Source organism: Triticum dicoccoides, chromosome 1B, assembly GCF_002162155.2.
Source record: "Triticum dicoccoides isolate Atlit2015 ecotype Zavitan chromosome 1B, WEW_v2.0, whole genome shotgun sequence".
Lineage (NCBI taxonomy): Eukaryota > Viridiplantae > Streptophyta > Magnoliopsida > Poales > Poaceae > Triticum > Triticum dicoccoides.
In genome coordinates, this window is record NC_041381.1 from 680624910 (window position 1) to 680633010 (window position 8101).

General features: G+C 41.8%; 1 pseudogene; it reads left to right on the forward strand.

The window, feature by feature from the left end:
* The first annotated feature begins 1400 nt into the window (after window positions 1-1400).
* On the forward strand, window positions 1401-3304 carry LOC119350913 (annotated as a pseudogene).
* The last annotated feature ends 4797 nt before the right edge of the window (window positions 3305-8101 follow it).

The following is an 8101-nucleotide window of genomic DNA, read 5'->3' on the forward strand; positions in this document are numbered from 1 at the left end:
TGCCCATTAACCAAATCGCTTTGGAGAACGATTCATATAGCCTTGAACATTACCCCTCCAGTTGACATTGCATCGTTGTTTGGAATGTGGTTAACTGGGGTCGAACATACTACGGCGGCTCGTATTAGGATTGGAATATGTGCGCTCTTGTGGGCTATATGGAATTGTAGGAATGATTTGATATTTAACAGACAACACAATTTAACTTTCTTGCTGGTCATCTTCAGAGCTACCGCTTGGATCCGTACGTGGTCCTTACTCACTCCTATGGAATCCAGGGAGCCTTTGGTTACTGGGTGCAACCCGTGGGATATGGTAGCACGGGCTATTTTCAACCGGTTCGGATGGCGGTCGTATAATAGGATAGGAGTCTAGGGAGCCTATCCTTCTTATTGTCATTCCGGTTGTGATTGTCAGCATGAACTTTGCTTTATTTTTCGCTCCACTTGCGAGCTGTAATACTTTGATGACTTTGTGATATTTTGCGAACTTTTAATAAAATGGCTGCATGCATCATTATGATGCAGAGGCCGGGGTACGCCTTCATTTCAAAAATAAATAAATATATGATGACTACATACATCACTAACTAAAGTGTTTCTATTGGACGTGGCCTATGAAAAAGATTGACGGCGACACTTGCCAAATTCATGCCCCGACAGCGCGACCGTGCAACCCTGTGTTACCAAATTCATCGGTGGAGAAATTAGTGGGCATGTAACGGTGGGTGCCTGATTTTACTGCACCAACATCTTGGCCTAACATTCCACGTTTGAACGGAACAAAGATACTCTATGATTGACCAATGCATAACAGCTAGCGGAGAGGGTGGTGATCCAAGCACATTCTGAAAAACTCTCCCATGATACATATATGCATTGCTCCCCACAAGCAAGTAAAGAAAAGTGTTGGTACCATACACACATCCATCCAAACACATTCATCCGGCCATCACCAGTCCAACACCCTGGCCTGCAGGCAATCCCATGGAAACTCATGGCTGAGGGCGCCGCCGGCCACGCCGAAGAAGCACAAGCACAGGCACTCCTTCGATGGAAGTCCACGCTCCACAACTCCTCCTCTTGGTCCTCGTGGTCGCGTGCCGCACCAACCTGTTCATGGTATGGTGTAACATGTGACCACCATGGCCGTGCTACCCAGCTCTGGCTTACAGAGTGCAACCTCAATGGCACGCTTGACGCCCTATACTCCACTGCGCTCTCGAGCCTCACCGTGCTCGAACTCTACGACAACAACTTCATCACCACCATACCAGTGAACATCTCCCTATTTCTCAACCTCGCCACTCTGAACCCTACCAGTTCAGCAAATTCAAGCACTTGACGGACCTTGATCTGTCTAGCAACAGGCTATCTGGGCCAATACCATGGTCTCTCTCGATGCTCTCAACACTAGAGTTCCTGAAACTTAGACAGAACAATCTTAGCGGTGGAATCCCAGAGGAACTCGGGGCGCTGTATAGTTTGGAAGTGCTTGACCTGAACAGCAACTCACTTTGTGGACCGATCCCAGCATCACTTGGGCAGTTTTCGATGCTAGCACGGCTGGACATAAGTGGAAATCATTTAAGTTCAACCATCCCTTTTGAGCTGGGCAACCTTACTAGCCTCTTATACATAGACCTGTCCTGGAACGAGCTCTCTGGAGGTTTGCCCAAAGTCTTTTCCAGGTTGCAGTACTTGAAAACGTTTGCAATGGAGAATAACAATCTTAATGGCAACATTCCACAAGAATTCTTCACAAACTGGACCGTCCTCGACAGTTTCAATATAGCAAACAACTCTTTCACCGGAAGCATCCCACCAGAGATTGTCAGGTGGGAGAATCTGTCTGGGCTGTACCTCTCTGGCAACATTTTCACCGACATGATCCCCACTGAGCTAGTAAGCATGCAATACTTGGAAATATTGGACCTGTCCAATAACCATCTTAATGGTGTGATACCATCAGAGTTTGGCAACTTCTCATCATATCTAAAAATACTGGACCTTAGCTCCAACCAGTTGGAGGGCAAGATTTCTATTATTATCCACAAGGCTTCTATCATCAGCTTGTCAGGAAATAGATTTACAGGCATCATTGACTGGAATTTCTGTCAGCTAAGTAATATGTTCTTCTTGGATCTATCGGACAATCTATTGTCTGGAGTTATCCCTAATTGCTTTTGGAGCTTGCCAAATCTTGCTTACCTGGATTTGTCAAGTAATGCTATTGAAGGAGAAGTTCCAATCTCAGTACACAATGTTGCTCCACTAGATTCATTACATCTATCTAACAACCACTTCACAGGATGCTTTCCATCTATTGTAAGGAACTTCAGAAACCTAATCACTCTAGATCTTGGTGGTAACACCTTTTCCGGTGTAATTCCTACATGGATCGGGGCAAGAAATCCATTCCTAAGGGTTCTCCGACTACGATCAAATATGTTTCATGGAAGTATTCCTCATGAGGTTACTCAACTCGTTGGTCTCCAAATACTTGACCTAGCTGAAAACAATCTTACAGGCGGCATACCAGTTAGTTTTGCCAACTTTACTCACAAGACATGGCCAGAAGAGATCCCACCATGGGAAGATATGAGCTATACATCCTACTCAATTGATGGCCAGCTTGACATAATCTTGAACAATTAGGCTTATGACTGGCATTGATCTATCAAGCAACTCTCTTTCCGGTGAGATCCCCATAGAACTACTTAATCTTCAAGATATTCAGTTCCTCAACTTGTCCAGAAATAACTTATACGGTGGTATCCCAAACAACATTGGCAATATGACAAATATGGAGTCCCTTGATTTCTCTTGGAATAAGCTCTCAGGTTCCATTCCATCAAGCATATCAGACTTGATGTACTTGAGCTCACTTAATCTCTCCAACAACCTTCTTTCAGGAGAGATACCTGATGGCAATCAACTTCAAACACTCAATGACCCGTCAATTTATAGAAACAACCAAGGACTCTGTGGCCACGCTCTGAGCATTGCATGTACCAATGGTTCGAGTGGTACAACAACACCATACGGGGTAAAGGAACATCACCATGAACTTGATGTCGTTTGGCTGTACTACTCGGTGGTCGCTGGAATTGTCTTTGGTTTTTGGCTATGGTTTGCAACATTAGTTTTCTGGAAGCATTGGAGGTTCGCTTTCTTCCATTACATTGACGCCGTGCAGAAGAAAGTTACGAGGAAGATGAAGCATATATGATGGAACCCTGTCTGGAGTTTGGGAAAGTTCTCAAGAAGTTGCAATTATTTGCAATGGACATGCATGTATTATTACCGACCCCTCCTTTGGTATCACCAATGAAGTGCAATTATCAAATCCTTTGTGCACAGAGTTGGCTTATAGTACTAGACTAGTGATGAAGCCAGTTTCACACGTACTAGTATTGTGATGAGCAGAAGTTTTATTCTCTGAATTTATGTGTTACTAGTATTATGATGAGCAGAAGATTAAAATCGACACTTGTGAATGTAAAAGGCGCTTGATTGTTACTAGTATATGTCTATTTTTAGGTTTAGTTGGTACATGTTGGTTCTCTCCCGCTCAATCTCGTTGTATACTGAGACCATCTATAGACTACAGTTTGATATATTTGCGTCTTTGCTGTAATAAAAAAACTTGGTTGTGTATTCTGTCTAAAAGTATGTAGTATAAAGTTTATTTTTTGCATCCTATTGATTACAACCTCTCAGCCAGTCATTAATAAGATCACTTGAATTGAGACTGAATAGAGTAATATCTGCAGCCTTGTTTCTGTTTGTTTAGTCGAGAATGTACGGTTCTTTCACGGAATTCATTTCTTTCACACAATTGAAATTCGATATCCTGCATAGTTGCATTTACTGATACTTCATTTATTCTCATAGAAGGAAGTAAGGAATGTTTAAATTGCATTTTCCTGTGCACATCTAGGTGGCGTTAAAAAGGAATACTATGTTTTGAATGGTTTTTGGGCCTATTCTGTCTCAAATTGCTATATGTATCGATGCGATGGAGCAACTGGTTACTGTGGTTTGAAGACTAATTCGGCTGGTTGTTTATTTCTATACTCATCGACTTATCTGATTGCATGCCACATATTGCACACATTGTTAAATTGTGATCCAAATTCTAGTACCGGGTTGACTAGACGTAGTACAACCGGTGTGGGCGTTGCGTTGACGTCGACGCGTACGAGTACAACTCGTTTACTTGTCCTTCAAGGATTCTCATGTATTTCCCTCTTATATACTCCATGTAGTCGCACCTCAGACGGTCTGTCGTCTCATGCTTGTAATACTCCTCCTCATAGTGTTTGCGCCTTTGTGCGCCCGTGGTTTTCTCCCGCAAGGGTTTCCACGTAAAAATCCGTGTCTCTTTGTCTCGTTTATTCTCGTTATTATTTAACAAGTGGTATCAGAGCCAAGTTTCAGATACGAGTTTTTTGAGACGAGAGAACTAGGGTTGCGGTCTATCCGCCGCCCGTGCACGCGATCTGTCAATCCGAGGCAAATCGATTTCTCCTGCTGCCGTTAAAACCGAGACCGACAGGAGTTCCTACGTGAAGCAGTCGTCCGTGTCCACATCAAGTTGAGATTGATCGGTGCAAGCTTCAAGTCCCGAGGCTCCAAAGCAAATCAGCAAGTCGCCAAGTTCGGCTGCCTCTCCACGTACTGCTTCAAGTCCCGAGGAGGTCCAGTACTACTCACGTGAGATTACAAGGCTACGTCGCTGCTGCTTTGTTTCAACCGGATCATTAGTACTCACGTGAAGCAAGTACAGGAGCACTACTTGGATTTGTTACTACTACATCTCACGTAAAGGCTAGTACAGTTGAGTACTAGTAATCAGTTTTTCCTGCGCAATTGCTATATCCACGCGAAGACCATCAGGTGCTATTTACTCTGTTCTTTTGTTCGCATATTAAATTTTATCAAGAATTTTTCTACCGGCTTGTACTACTTTATGTACACAGTTTTATCGGTTCATGGCATCCATGAAATACGATCTTCCGCTGCTGGACCGTGACACAAGGTTTACCCTATGGCAAGTCAAGATGCGGGCGTTGTTGGCACAGTCTGACTATGATGAAGCACTGGATAGTTTTGGGAAGAATAGAATTCAGGACTGGACTGATGAGGAGAAAAGAATTGATTGTAAGGCTTTGTCACAAATTCAACTCCATTTGCATAATAATATTTTGCAGGAAGTTTTGAGCGAGAAAACTGCCGCCGCTCTATGGTTAAAGCTGGAAGGGATTTGCATGACTAAAGATCTCACCAGCAAGATGCATCTGAAGCAAAAATTATTCCTGCACAGATTACCCGAGGGAGGTAATGTTTTGAATCATATTTCAGAATTTAAGGAGATTATATCCGATCTAGCTGCAATGGAGGTTAAGTATGAAGAGGAAGATACTGCTTTAATGTTACTTTGTTCACTGCCAAGTTCTTATACCAATTTTAGAGACACCATATTATACAGTCGTGATACTCTCACACTTAATGAAGTTTATGAAGCTTTGAACTCTAAGGAGAAGATGAAATTAATGGTGCCTCATGATGGTTCAAGTTCATCCCAAGCCGAGGGATTATCTGTTCGTGGCAGGACAAAGGAGAAGAACTCCAACAATGGAAACAGAGGCAAAAGTAAAAATGGCTACAGGGGCCGGTCGCAATCCAGAGACAAGAAGTATTGCAGGTATTGCAGGAGAGACGGGCATGACATCTCTGAGTGTTTCAAGTTGCAGAACAAGGAAAAGAGGAAAGGTAACAAACAAGGTGAAAATTTTGCTAACGTTGCTCGTGATGATAGTTCCGATGATGCTCTTGTCGTTATTGTTGGATGTGCTGAGACCAATGATGAGTGGGTACTTGACACTGCATGCACTTTTCATATGTGTCCACATAGAGATTGGTTTAATACTTTTGATTCCACTACTTCTGCTGGTTCTGTTTTGGGTTTTGATAATTCACCATGCAAGATTGAAGGCATAGGTTCTATTCGAATCAAGATGTTTGATGGCATAATCAAAACTTTGACAGATGTTCGGTATATTCCGAAGATGAAGAGAAATCTTATTTCTATGAGTGCCCTTGATGCAAAGGCATACAAGTATTCAGGTGGAGATAGTGTTTTGAAAGTCACCAAAGGTTCCCTTATTGTGATGAAAGGTGATTTAAGTTCGACCAATGGTCTTTATTACCTTCGAGGTTCTACCGTTTCAGGTAACGCTACTCCAGCTATTTCAAAGAATTCTGATTGTGATGCTGCTAACCTTTGGCATATGCGTCTTGGACATATGAGTGAACTTGGTTTAGCAGAGTTAAATAAGAGAGGTCTCCTTGATGGATATGAACCTGGTAAATTGAAATTTTGTGAGCATTGTATCTTCGGCAAGCACAAGAGGGTGAAGTTCAATACTTCGACCCATACAACTGAAGGTATTCTTGATTATGTGCATTCTGATTTATGGGGACCATCTCGCAAGAAGTCATTAGGTGGTGCAAGTTATATGCTGACTATTATTGATGATTATTCGAGAAAAGTTTGGCCTTATTTCTTGAAGCATTCTCAGCATTTAAGGAGTGGAAGATTATGATTGAGAGGCAAATTGAAAGGAAGGTAAAAATACTTCGCACTGATAATGGTATGGAATTCTGTTCTAAGCAATTTCAAAATTATTGCAAGTCTGAAGGCATTGTCAGACACTACACCGTTCCTTATACTTCTCAACAAAACGGTGTTGCTGAGCGTATGAACAGGACCATTATTTCCAAAGCCCGTTGCATGTTGTCCAATGCAGGTTTGCATAGGCGTTTTTGGGCTGAGGCCGCTTCCACTGCTTGTTATCTTATTAACCGTTCACCATCTATTGCTCTTAATAAGAAAACTCCAATTGAGGTATGGTTTGGTTCACCTGCTGATTATTCACAGTTGAGAGTTTTTGGTTGCACTGCTTATGCTCATGTTGATAACGGAAAGCTGGAGCCTAGGGCTATTAAGTGCATCTTTCTTGGTTATAAGTCTGGTGTTAAAGGTTTTAAACTGTGGAATCCTGAAACCCAGAAGGTTGTTATTAGCAGAAATGTTATCTTTAATGAATCTGCTATGTTACATGATGTTTCATCTACTAATGTTCCCGTTGAGAGTGAACAGCAGCCTATTGTTCAGGAGCCTACTGTTCAGGTGGAGCATGTTATTGATTCAGGTGATATATCTGGTAATGAAATTGTTGATGCACATGGTGAACCCGTCGTTGATGATGAACATGTCACTCCCACTCCAAATCAGCCTATTGTTCCACCCAGTTGAAATCTTGCACGTGACAGAGTCAGGCGGGGTATTAATAAACCTGACAGGTTAATTGAAGAGTGCAATATTGTTTCTTTTGCTTTATCTGTTGCCGAAGAAATTGAAGGTAATTCTGAGCCTTCTTCATATTCTGAGGCTATTATTTCTGGTGATAGTAATAAGTGGATGACCGCTATGCATGATGAGATGGTCACTTGAAAAGAATGGCACTTGGGATTTAGTAAAATGGCCTAGAGAGAAGAAACCTATTCGTTGCAAGTGGGTTTTCAAGAGGAAAGAAGGTGTTTCTTCTAACGATGAGACAAGATATAAAGCAAGGTTAGTTGTTAAAGGTTATAGCCAGATTCCAGGTATTGACTATAACGAAGTCTTTTCTCCTGTTGTGAAGCATAGCTCTATTCGCACTTTACTCAGTATTGTTGCCATGCATGATCTTGAGCTTGAACAATTGGATGTTAAAACTGCATTCTTACATGGAGAATTAGAAGAGGATATTTATATGGAACAACCTGAAGGTTTTGTTATTCCTAGAAAAGAAAAGCTTGTCTGCAAGTTAAAGAAATCTCTTTATGGATTGAAGCAATCCCCTAGACAGTGGTACAAGAGATTTGACACCTTTATGCTCTCTCAAGGTTTCAAAAGGTCTAATTATGATAGTTGTGTTTATTTGAAAACTGTCAACGGTTCAACTATTTATTTGCTCCTTTATGTTGATGATATGCTTATTGCTGCAAAGAGTATGTCAGATATTGATGAACTAAAGAAGCAACTGAGTAAT